The sequence below is a fragment of the Numida meleagris genome, chromosome 5, assembly GCF_002078875.1.
Source record: "Numida meleagris isolate 19003 breed g44 Domestic line chromosome 5, NumMel1.0, whole genome shotgun sequence".
Classification (NCBI taxonomy): Eukaryota; Metazoa; Chordata; class Aves; order Galliformes; family Numididae; genus Numida; species Numida meleagris.
In genome coordinates, this window is record NC_034413.1 from 54903539 (window position 1) to 54917386 (window position 13848).

At 36.9% G+C, this 13848-nt stretch overlaps 1 long non-coding RNA gene across 2 annotated transcripts; it reads left to right on the forward strand.

Annotated features, from left to right (window-relative positions):
- Nucleotides 3280-8831, forward strand: LOC110399303. 2 transcript variants are annotated; one of them, XR_002439089.1, is made up of 3 exons: nucleotides 3280-3369; nucleotides 7011-7072; nucleotides 8558-8831. It is a non-coding gene; the product is annotated as an uncharacterized LOC110399303 (long non-coding RNA). The 2 variants fall into 2 exon arrangements; XR_002439091.1 differs by having other exon boundaries at nucleotides 8563-8831.

Genomic DNA, 13848 nt, shown 5'->3' on the forward strand with positions numbered 1-13848 from the left:
ACAAGAACTTATTGACGCTGAGTAAATTTCATAGCTTGTAGAAAAGACACATATCATTGTAACGTGTGAAATTTTAATCAGAAATGTTGTGAAGGATAAAGGTAAACTGACTGCTATAATTAATGTGTTCTGCCACAGAGATTTAGCTGGCATATTTGAGTAGTGTGAGTTATGTTAACTATTCCACTGCTTGAATTCTCTCCTCACTAAACAGTAGTACTGTTTGGTGGCTTTACCCTACACTGCTTTACAGCATACAGTAAGATTTTTCCTAACTTAGGGTATGGTCCTGTTGAAACTAGAAACTTGCAGTAGTGCACTGGTAGATGGACAAACTGATGGTGATAAAGCTGTACTTGGTAGCAAGCATTAAATTTGATAACAACTGTTTTCAGCGTTGAGCCATTTGAATGCTACCTTTTTTCTCCCTCTCTCTTTTAGCACTTCAAATATTCTAATTATTTTATAATTCAATTTATGACAACTTGTGCCCACAGCCATAGTCTCCTGAATCAAAAAAAGGTCACACTGCCAGTGGAATGCAGAATACTAAAATCTATTATCACAGCAATATGAAGGACAGAGTTATAAGGAGATTATTGTTCTCAAAACAAACCTCCTATCTGTTACATCTAATGCATTTCTGGAAAAAGCCCAAGGCCCTGATTCTGCCACCATTTCTTGCACTGAGTAGAACCATATGGTCCCATTGGAGTTGATCTAACTGTTTTTGGAGCATGCTACCACTCAAAATAAATAAGAGTGGCAGGATCTGGCCTCGAATGAGCACATGGGCTCTGCACCCTGCCCTAGAGGTTAACAAACTGGGTAAGAAAATTCCAGGGCTGAAGGGGATTCAGCTGAGAAGACTCTGATACAGGCTCCCACCCCTCCAGATATAGGGTCTCTTTGGGAAAATGCTTATTTAATGTGCATTCACTTTAGTAGGTTTTATAGGGCACGTTCTTTTTCATACAGAATTTATATACTATCTGACTCTCAGAAAGTATGAGCAACCACTATAACTAATTGCTTTAATGAAAGAATGACAAACCTGGGACAGACAGAAAATAACAGCATCAGAATTGCGCTTTTCATTCTGAAGCAAGAGAAAGGACTTCAGCAGTGCAGATAATGTTTGTTCTAACTACTAACAGGTTCATTCTGCAGTCTACTTAAGCACCTAGTTTACCCCTGCCCAGCAAAGGCTGGATTAGCCCCTAACATACATTTTATTTTCCAAGCAAACTGATTTTTTTAAAAATTTCTTCTCACAAATAGAAAAAGAATTAGTAACTTCTGCTGTATCTCAAAGAACACATCAGTACAGCACATTACAGGACACCTTTTCAAAGGGCATTGGGTGATGAGTATGTAAAGCAAATCACTACAATCTGTCTGAAATAGATGATTAAACTGATTTCTTCGCATTGCAAATAGAGAGAAGTATTCACAAAATAGTAATAATAATTCCCTATTAAAAATTAGGGTTCTGATTCTATACATTGCTTCAGTCCTGGTTGTATCAGTCTTACCTGTAAAGATCTACTGCAGGCTCCTCTCGCTGTGCCAGTATGGGTGCGCAGCAGACAAAAGACATACCAGAAAGGGGAAGACAGATATGCCACTTAAATTAAATAGGAAATGAATTGGCCAGCAAGTTGGCATGTCTGCTGAGACAAATCATAGACAACATGTCTCTCAACAACAGAACTTATTTGTTTTCTCTTGCCAACAGATTCATCACTGCCCAGGCAAAACAGGCAAAATACATTAGTGTCATGGTAAACTGATAAAGAGAAGTGCCTCAATCTAGCATCCTCAATGGCGAAAGTCTTAGGGCTGTATTGATCTGTGTTATATAAATCTTGTTTTCTGTCTGCAGAAGTGAATCAGGAATGACCCTTAAGGTTAACAAACATTGTAATGTCTTTCAGCTGGGGCAGATGCCTATGTGCTCCACACATTGTATTTGGTCAAGTCCCATCTTGTCATTTCACTGCCAAGGAGCTTAACTAATTGCTGGCAATCATAAGACAGTTTGATGGAAGCAAAGAATTCCTACAATTGTGGCCCCTCTCCCTTTTTTTTTTTCTTAGCCTTAACAAGCACTGAAAGCCATGTAGCGGAAAACAATCAACACTGAATTAGTCAGCAGGAGTCTTAGCTGAGCTGGAACTTTATGTAATTGGCATGTCATGTTCGTACATAGCCAGAAGCAGGCCTGATTAAGCTGATGTATTTTGTTTCAGTAAACTTTTACAAAAGCAGGTTTACCTCCTCTTGGTTGCACGTCATTGCATGTACTTAACATGACATTTTTCTGGGGAGCACAAGCATTAGAGAACTATTGCAGGTATTTGGGGTTGGATGAGTATCACGACATTGGCAAGGGAAACCTTATGTAAAAGTCAAGCATCTGGAAATGCCAATAGCAAAAGAAGCACAAAATTACTGAAGTCTTGCTTCTACACCACGCTTCTTTGGTTTATGCGCACAGTATCATTTTCTGCTGATTTTGAAAAATCAGATATTAGGTATAGTTTGTGTTAAAACCACTTCCATTTAAACTTGCAGTTTTCTTAGCATTTAGAAAAATATTCTCATGAAACAAGAAATCCTCCCAGTGAAGATACTACTTAGGGCACTTAAGCATTCCACCTTATCTGATCCAATAAAATTTTACTGTGTGTTTCTCTTTGCCCTATAGATAGATTTAGTCTTAAAATGCTAAAAATGCCAGTCTGTATGGAGAAAGAAAGCAGCTAATACTTATCGTTAAAGGTAACTCATAAAGCTTAAGGCATTCCAACTGTATTCCTCTGCACTGGTGTCCTTCTTGTCATAACCTTATATCAAATGATACAGTTGAACTTGGCATAGATTATTAAAGTTAAAAGAGTGAGTACTTTGTGCTTCTATTACGTCATAGTTGACAATATAAAGACAAGATTTGGGGAACTAATGGAGCTTTTTTTTCTTTTGTCATAGAAAGGTCAGGCTAGTTTTCCACATTTTATATGTATGTCATTCTCAATATAGCAACAGAATCTCTTATAGAAAACAATGTAAGTAAATGTCTCTACGAAGCTACTAGTCACCTGATCAAAAGCCAATGTTGAAAAACACTTCTAATGACTTTCTCTTATGCATCAGTGCACCTACTAATGAGCTGCCAGAAAAGGCTTTGCAAAGCTTTGCTAAGATAGAGCAGGAATGTGAGAAGCCTGAGATCTAACTTCCCTGCTGTGATCCCTGCCTTTCTACTAACAGGGAGCCCAGGCGCAGAGCTACTAATGAGCATGCTGGAGAGAGTGTCCGAACCAGTGCTGGCTATAGACAATCCACCTGTCTGCTCTCCGATGCAGGGTATGGTGCATGACAGTAAGACACCCCGTTGTATTTTGTCCTTAAATAATTTAGGTATTTATTGATTTTCTTCACATTTTTTTTTCTTTTTTTTTTTTTTTCATTGACCTTACTCTCAATAGCAACTATCACTGTCTTTGGAAGAGTGTAGGAAGTTTTAAAACAGGTTTTCCCTCATAATTATCCTGTAACATGATTTAAGGGAAATAATGCCATTATAGCACATTATATCTTTCCAGCATTTTGAATTTATTCCTCTTTAATCATGTTTCCTGAGCTTGATATTACACAAAACTTATCAACTAATACTAATAACTTTAAAAAAAATAAACTAAATGTCCTTTATTTGAAGGGAAAAAAAATCAGCTGTAACAGCTGTCTCACACTAAAAATAGTGCAAATTGCATAAATTAGAGCCCATGTTTCAAAGGCACCACACTCAACATCTTTATCCACAGTCAAAAGCCAGCAGGATACCAGTATAAAACATTTACTTAACTCTGTTTGCAGAAATTCTATATAAATGGAATAGTTACTGCAGGATACCTTTCAACTCCAAGCTGTTCACATAACACATCGTGACGATACCTAGCTCCCTTTGGGCTTTTCTTGAGGTTACCCTGCCAGTTAATATTTTGTTAGCCAAAGTGACAGGCTTGCAGAACAGACACTATAGAACATTGCCAGTTAGCAGTAGGATATCACATTTAGTCTGAAAAAAATCCATAAAAATGCATAACAGGAATCAGTAATAATTACTTGTATTTTGCTCCACATTCTCATTGGAAAATGCTATTCAGTTCAAATAAGCCAGCCAAATGATTTGCTATTTCCCATTCTTGTTGCCTGTTTTCTACCTGAGGTTTGACATTAAAAAACATGTTGTATGTCACAGCTAGGAAGATGATGTGTCCTCAGTGCATTATTGATCTTCCATCGTTTGGTCTTCAATGTTATGAAAAAATATCTTGGGGATCTATAGTCTCCTCTTGATACTAATTCTCACTGACATTAATGGCTCTTGTGCCTGTACACTGCATAGGCAAAAGAAAACAAACCAGTGATATCCAGGATTAATATGAAATCTAGCATTAAAATACCATTGAATGTTATTAGCACACTGTCACCTCCTCACACGTAGGCTAGACTTTCTGAGTGGCAGCATAAATTTTCAATTCAATAGCTTCCGTTTCTCTCAACATTTTTAAACAATATTTATTCCTTTTTAGTTAACACCTTGGGTATCCGTTTCTTAGAAGGTTCTTAAATACTTGATAATTTTTTCTTCTTTGTTGAAAAGAGTACTTAGCATTTTTAAAAACACCCTGATTTCCAGCATTTCAGCTGAATTTACAGAAGCACGTTGGATATACAATCTTGAGAAAATAAATGTTGGGAGCAAAGTTCATGCATGATGAAATAAATTATTCAAGTGTATAAAAGTTTGGGAATGCTAGTAAAACTGCTTCAGCTAGATCTGTCCAAATACCTACACTGAATTTTATGAAAGATCTCTTATGAATGCTTTGCTGCTCTCTTGATACTTGGCCTCAGTAAATACCTAAACAGTACCTGGTAAAGCAATCTAAATTTCCTCTACAATGTGCTGGAGACAGTGAACAGACTTATGAAAGAAAAGTCTACTGAAGGAGGCTTCTGAGAAGCAAATCGTTGGCTGCTAGGAGGAAATGCTGGGCTCACACAGTGCTGTTGCAAACATTCTCTGGATTTTGCAGGATGGCACTCTTGCCCTTCAAGTTTCCATAATACTACAAACTCCTCATTATCAGTGGGAAGTGGAGACATCATTATGTTGAGCTGGTTATATTTGCTTTGCACCATCACTTATGCTTTTTTGGAAACTCTTTAACACTATAGTATCGTACAGTATCGTAAGTATACAGTATTGTACACAGCCTACAGACCAGAATAAGGGCCATTGGAAATAAACTGGGTGCACAAATGAAAGCAGGTACAAAAATCCCTTAACTCTCTATCCTCTTAGTCAATTACTGCCATAGGATATATCTGAGAGGACTATAATCATTTTATCACCCCCTACTCAACCATGGAGCATGGGCTACGCTGTTTACCTCTTTCCCATCCCATGAGATATCTATTCTGGAAGATTTCTGGCACTGTAAGGCTGCGGTAGAAGACAGATTCTGGAGAAACTCTAGAGAAGGGAGGGACATTCAGACTATTATTCTTCTGTCCTACTATGTTCTTACAAATGCCCAGGATGACTGAAGTTGCCCATATCTATGATAGCTCATTAAATTTCCTAGGACCATTACATTACAAAGAACATGTAAAATCTCTCTCTCTTGTGAGATTGCAAAGCCTGGCTTGCACATGAGATAACTCACATAAACTCTCTTTCTGTATTTTTCTATAAAACCCTCTGTGCCCATTAGTGCATCAGCCCTATTCTCTAAGGATACAGTATAATAGAATTAGAAGTGCTTTGAAACTGTCAATCATCTCTTTTAGTCTGTGAAATCAAGAAGATATGCTAGAGAATGTAGCTTTTCTAGGTCTATCTCCTTGAAAGAAGTTGATCGAAAAATGCCTGTGAAACATTTTTCCCTGCGAATGTACGCTTGTCCAAATTTTCAAATGGAAGACTTCAAAGTCTGTTGATAAAGTAAAACATTTATAATAATATCACTGCTATTATTTTTAATGCTTAGATTTATCTAAATATAAAAAAGATACAGTAAAATTACAAAGTCAGAATAGACATACTCCATGGCTGAGTAGAAGGTGATAAAATGATTTTTGGCCACCTGTAGTTAGCCAATAGTGGTAATTAACTGAATGTATGGAGAGTGAAGTGATTTGTGTACCTGATTTATTATTATTAATTCAGATTATCTTTGAAAACATGTTTTTTGTCTCTTTTTTTAAACTTCATGAAAGATTTCCAAAAAATCTTATTTCTTTGGAGTAGAGGCTAATTTTAAAATGTGGGAATTGACATTTTTTGATCAGCTCTAATTCATTATGAGCTCACATTTTTGCTGTTGATTTGACAACTGAGTTTTCCCTCTCCAGTAATGCTGACATGAAATAAATATTCCTTTTAATAACTTTGATTCATTAGCAAGAAAGGTTGGTTTCCCCAAAGTAGCCGAAATATATATGGATTTATGACTCAGTGCAGAAGACCTCCCTAATTGATAGCAACAATTTACAGAGAGTTCCGAGAAGACTAATAGAAATGGTTATGAGGCTGGAAGACATGTATACATATAATTTCACACAGCCATAAGTAAGACATATGGGGAGAATGATAACAGTCTAAATTTTTAAAGCATATTAGCAATAGTGATAGTGAAAAAATTAGACTGAATATCAGAAAAAAAAATCCTGAAAATGAGCTGAATTAGGCAGTTGAATAGTCTCCAAGGGACTGATGGGAACTCAACTGCAAGAAACATTTACAACTACACTAAGAAGGCCATCTGGATGACCTGTCAGATTTTATGGTTTTCCATGTTGCTCTTCAAAGATTTGAAATAAATAGGTATTAGAAAGTCAAAAGTAATTATAAAGGAGAACTTTCAGGTCCAAAATGATTTTATATGATTATTTTTATACCTTTGCTGAGATTTGCAATTTCCTTTCATCTTATCTAGATTCCTTGGTCAGCTCTGGGTGTTATGTCAATGAGATGCTGAGTGACTTACCTTGGCTGCTGGTAAAGTTAATGTGTTATAACAGATTTTATACACTATGATTTATGTATTTAGGATTTTTATGTCAATAATTACTGTACATGTTATATGGCCATTTCATAAAATTACACATCACCATAAAATAACTGTATATGGCATATTTAATTTTGAACTTCTAAAGACAAAAAATGGAAGTAGTTACAATAATCATTATTTTCAATTTTATGTAGTTAAGTGGTTTTACAAAAAAAAATTAGCCTTCCAAATTACATAGTTATAACGTGTTAATGGTAGCATAACATGTCATTACGTTACACAACTTAATTTCAGACGTATTATATATAGTTGGATATTTTAGACTCTTTTATCCTTACAGTTATTACAAGACACTAATTTCTTTCAAACCGTACTCTGCTTAACAGTTATTCAATATAACCTATGATGATTCAACTCATTTGGACACTTGGATCACAAGAGAAATTGGTGCTGTTGCCTCCTTTCCTTACTATGAAATGGGAATGGTGCTCCATCTCTGGTTTTCTGTGTGGACTCATGACTTCTTCCTTTATCTTTTTCGCTACTAATAAAACATGTTCTGCCAAGACAACTGGTGAGGCCAGGATGCTGCTCAGAGAGCAGATGAGGATGCACTCACACAATTGGTCAGTGTTCTTCTAATTATCACCTGTGAGATTTGGACTCATCCTATATAACTTTCATGTTTGAGCATCTAATCTGGTGCTTGGACTTAGGTGGGATGGATTTGGGACTAAAAGTCCATATATAATTAGGGTATCTAGAGTGTTCAGACCTTTAAATGATGCAATTGTACTGTACTGTGCTGTTGGCCCATGTGTGTGATTAGAGAGAACATAAGGACAAAGAAGTCTTGTGACAAAAAAATGACAGAACTGATGGTGCAAAAAGTCTACCCAAGCTCACAGATGTTTGGCAAGATCTTCAAATTCTTCTGATGCATCATATTGCTTTTCTTTACAGAAACTTAATCTCTTTTTATCCACCCAATACCTCAAAATATTCAGACCTCTTTGGATTTTTAATTTACCATCTTCTCTGTTTACTCTACTTCTCAGGTCTGTTGTCAAAAAATTTTAATCAGTATGGAAATAACTTTATTCTCAAGGTCACCAATGAATATATTGAATAATGCTGATTCTAGTTCCTGGCTCCTGAGTACTCCCATTGATATAGCGTTTCAGTCAGTTGCAGCCACATTTGCAACATCTCTTCATCTGCTGCCTATTAGTCACATTTAATTATGGTGGTACAGGCGTATGTATCATCAAAGTTTAAAAGAACTTTCCTTGACAAAGTTGCTGCAAAGAAAGGGTAACTTCGTGGCTGGAGACATCCTTCTCTCTCTCTCTCTAGCATGTCTGGCTTCATGTGGCAAGCAAATGGGCTGTCTGCACTACAAGGCACCTGGTGCCCATGTGATGCCTCTTTGTCCCTCAGTTACGGATTGTTGACTTTGTTTTTTTTCCCAGTGCAGAGCCAGAGGGAGGACCATTTCTAGTGCAGGAAGCCAGATCCGATGCTGAACCCACATTAAACACTGGGAATTACTTCTGACCATTCAACCCACAGTCCTACGCTTGAGCCCATGCCTGGTCCCATTTCAGTTAGCGCAGACAAAGCACGAAGACAGAAATGCAAACCTCCTTATTTCTACTTGGAATAAAGCATGACTGAAAATGCTGGGCCATAGATAGTAAGATAGTAACATAATAGGCTATAGAGAGTAACATAATCCACAGCAGTGCGAGATCCCCTTTTTTTTTTTTTTTTTTTTGAGAATTAACAGGCTGTTTCACAAAAGCTGGGGTTTTAAAAGAAAGTGTGGAGTTACAAGAAATCAATTACTTTAAACCTGTAAAGGAAAGCGTTTCAAGGCATAAAAAGAAAGCAGAAGAGAGTAAAGCATCACACAGCTCAGATAAGAAAACATGATCTTTGCCTAAGGACCTTCCCCATGCAACAGAGTAAGTCGGGTATCGTAGACATGGCTCAGTATAGCAGGCCATCGCAGTCTACGCACTGTGAGATGTACTGTACTCTATTGTTAAAGACTTTTTAGTCAGAAATTCCTATGTCCTCTTCTAATTATAAAGTCATTGCTTCTGTTCAAATTTCTCCATTCTGAAATTTTGGATAGCCATACTGTACAAATAATAACTATGAGGGCTGCTCTGGAAGTAATGCCTCCTGTTTTATTATGTTGGCCCATGACATCAGAGACAGATGTTGGTGCAATGGCAGTAGATATTGAACCTTCCCACCAATATTCCATTACATTTTGTTGCTGTGTGACAGATGGGAGCAGAGGGGCAATCTGACATGGAAATGTGGACAAAGCAAAGGTGTGTTACTGAATTCCTCTGTGTGGAAAAAATGGCACCCATTGACATTCATCAGTGCTTGCTGAGCATTTATGGAGACCCAACAGTGGTGTGAGGATAGTGAGGCGGTGGGTGGTGCTTTTCGGGAGTGGCAAGAATGGGGCACCTCTGCTGATACAGATTTTTACCAGCATGACATGCAGGCGCTTGTTCATTGCTGGCGAAACTACTAATAGTGGTGATTACCTATGCTAATGGTGGTGACTACACAGAAAAAAATAGTGTTTTGTAGCTGAGAATTTTCTCTCTCAAATATTGTTATTGCTCTTTGTATCTGTTGTCATTTCCATGGAAATAAATAGGAAACATTACTTTCAGAGAGACTCATGTAATTATGATTTGATGCTTTCCTTAGAGAAGGAACTATTTTACCAGCCTCTGCTGAAGACTACTGGAGTCACTTTCATTTTTTTGATTATCCAAATTGTATTACAATCTGAATTTAGGCCTAAACCACTGTTACTGCAGAGCCCAACAAGTCAATAAACACCTTGTAGATGTGTAGCAGCGCTGTGCTAATGGACCCTAAGATCAGAACCTTATGCAGGACTGCAATAATTAAAATAGCAAGAGAAATCTATTCCTGTATACCTGTATTTTTTTAACAGAATGTATTCCTTCAGTTTGCTCCTGTAAAATGATGTTTCATCAACTCATCATCTAAACAGAAATGAAATATATGTAACAACTCTCATTTCTGTGTTCAGACGAACTGTGCATAGGCTGCTATATGTTATGCAATGTCGAAGAAACAAAACTATTTCTAAATTCATCATTAGAATCCTGGTAATATGTTCTCTCTTTCCAGCACGTGAAAAGTTGGCAAATGTATGCTCTGCGCTATCATTGTAACAATCTCCATCCAACCTTGTAATGCATATCTCCATAGCACTTATACTACATAACAGCATAAATCATTGCCACTCTGCACTAAACAGCATGCATAATTTTTAACAACTGTAGCCCATCCCAACATTTCTGTAACATACAAATACAGATCACAAATGAAAAAAAAAAAAATAATAATAATATATAGCAGAATTCAGTGTGCGCATGACTATATTGTGAAGAAATACATATTTTGAATAAGCTAGGATTGACAATGAACTGCCCTTTCAAAATAAATGTTGTACCCTGGACAGTCAGTCCATGAAATTCTCACTGGGAAAGTCCAATAATGGATTTTTATGTTGACATTTCTTATATTCTCTTTTGTGCTTTAAGGATTTTGCACAATAGATTTCGAAGCAATCTAAACTAATGATACCTTTCAATTTTCCTAAAAAACTCTGCTGACTCAGAGGACAGATCTAACAGTTACAGGTTCTGCTTAATATGTCACTGAAAGCATGCAAAGTCAGGATAAAGCTAATTCAATAGGAGTATTGTCAAAACAAAACAAAAAAAAGGGATCTCTTTATCTGTAGCTGCCACCAAGCTGAATGGTCCATAGAGATCTTCAACACAGGCAATTCTTTTTCTCAGCAGTTTCTTCTGGCTTGAATAATCAAGCATTCTCTTTGAATTGCTGTTTAGACACTCTGTCAAGACTTGCCTTGATTCTCATACTAGGACTGCTGTCAACATCTGCACATTCTCACCTTCCCAACTCCTATTTTTACTCTTCCTCCCAGAAAGGATGGTTTGCTCACCAGGACGACATGCCACACTAATTTTCAGTGATATGCTGTGTCAGGCTAATACACCATTGCAAATATTTCCACTTCAATTCAAAGAACATGGCACTTCAGGGCTTCTCTAAGATTTTTGTTGCCTGCTTGAGTGTTGTATTAAGAATTTACACACTTAACACTTCTACAGCTATCATGGCAAAATCAGTGCAACTCTTGACTAATTAAAGACCACGGGTAGTAAGTTCTTCATAGAATCACAGAATCATAGAATGGCCTGGGTTGAAAAGGACCATAATGATCATCTAGTTTCAACCCCCCTGCTGAATGCAGGGCTGCAAACTACTAAAGCAGGCTGCCCAGAGCCACATCCAGCCTGGCCTTGAATGCCTCCAGGGACGGGGCATCCACAACCTCCCTGGGCAACCTGTTCCAGTGCGTCACCACCCTCTGTGTGAAAAACTTCCTTCTAATATCTAACCTAAATCTCCCCTGTCTTAGTTTAAAACCATTCCCCCTTGTCCTATCGCTATCCACCCTCGTAAACAAATTGACCCTAGTAAACAAATCCACCTTTGTAAACAAGGGTTGAAACTTGAAAAAATTGTTCGCAAAAATCACACACTGAATAAGCCATCATGGTTAACATAAAAAAAAAAAAAAGCAAATCTTTAAATGAAAAGTAAGTTTGTGAGTATTCTTGCCCAATAAAGGCTTTTCCAATGTGATTAAGGAAATAAATAAATAAATAAATAAATATGTAGATATTGTTTAACAGTATGTCAGTGAACATACCTCTGAATCCCGCTTTGGCTACAACTATGGACTTGGACATACAAGAAGTGCCAGATAAAAGCTTTCTGCATACTACTCTGAAGATAATTCTGACAATGAAAATATCCTTAAAAACAACAACAATGAAGAAAAACAACAAGAAAGATTATCTTCTAGTTTTTTTGGTCCACAGCTTTACATAACCTACAGATTTATGGGTATCAGTGCAGTTACTTTTCTTAGAAAAGTTTGTTTCCCTTAGCTCTAAACTGCATATGAAGCAGTATCTTCTGATACGTGTTTATACATTATACATTTCCCTTCAACTCTAACTCTTCTGAGTGAGTAATTACACATTTCATGTCTTTAAAATAAGGCAGAAATCCCAAGGTTTAGCCATTTGCCAGTCAGCAAAAGTTACTGCAGCTATGAACTACTAAGGAGAATGATAATTCTCCTGGATATTCTGCCACTTTTGATCCTGTGAGTCTATCAAAATACTACTAGTGTCTGTATTTCCTATAACACATTTCATCAAAATTCACTTGAGAACACTTCACAGAGCAGGTAAATATCTTACACTATGTAAGAGAGAGAAGCTCACAGAGGGAGGCTGAGTAGCTTCCCCAGATTTTTTCAGTGGGTCAGTAGTGGGATTACAGCCTCAGCTTCTTGATGCTCTTTCCAAATAGTGCTACATGTTCATAGTCATGTCTTACTCCCTGCGAAGAAATCACTAACAATATAATGATACTGTAGTTTCAAAGACAACCAACACATTCTTGGAATAGGTTTTAAGTGATAGTTTCTATTAAAGTGCTGCTTGGTTTGTTAATTTTTGTTAGGATGACCACACAGCAGATCATACAAGGCACATCAGTGCACATCAGTGCTATCTTCCAGCACTGGCCCCCGAAATGGGACTAATGTCAGTGAACAAGTGAACACAAGTAGTGAACCTAAATCTTGCCTAGAAGCAAGATACCATTAAAGAGGATTTTAGCTCTCTAGGTCACAGCAGCAGGACCTCAGAGTTCACAGCACTTTTAAAAAGTGTTTGAAAACACAATGCAACAGTAGGATAGTTGCTATACTTGTTAGCTGTTACATTAAGATCTATTTATTTTAAATGGTGGTCTATATTTTCCTTTCAGTTTCCACAGACTTTGAATTGGCAGAAGCAATCAATGTAAAGCTATATGACATATCAGATGGGCCATTTGAATTTTGCTGTGAAAGGAGTTAATCATATTCCCTTTTAAGTAGTCCTCTTCATGTTCTGGGATTAACAAACCAATGAAGAAAAAGGGCCATTCATATTTTCTTTTGGCTAATGAAAAGCAACAGTATTTATTCATTTACACGTGGATCACATGTTCAAGGTTTTACTTCTGTTTTTAAACAAAGAAGAATATCTTAGAACAAATTTTTTGATAATAGATATGGTCCATGGATATCCTACAGAGCACAGAGGAACAGATTAGATCCCACTTTTGAGTGACTGGAAAGGTCACATTTAGGAGACGGGATTTCAACCCAGATATTTTCTTTTGAATAAGCATTTAAAAAGGTCTGGTATATGTAGGAACTGAGACATCAGGTCTTCAGGCAAACTTCATATAAGTCCACACAGCCTTAAGTTAGAACCTCAATCATATCAAAATAAGTAATAAAGAATTAACCACTTTGGGCTATGTTATCAGAATTCCAATTTTTATTTTAAGTACTGCATTTTTCATTGCACCTAATATGTCTTTTATTTTATTACCGTCATATGTTACAATACTTCAACACCAGAGTCCTACAAAAATTTCCTCCTTTAAACGGAATTAAACTTAAGCCCTGTGCTCTTGCAGGGAGAACCTGGCTCCGTTGTTCTTTTACCTTTATATATGAAAGGTTTCCTATAACCACAACTGAGCAGGGAGGCAATGCCGCTTGGCAAAAAAAAAAGTTACATTAAGTGCACTTGCT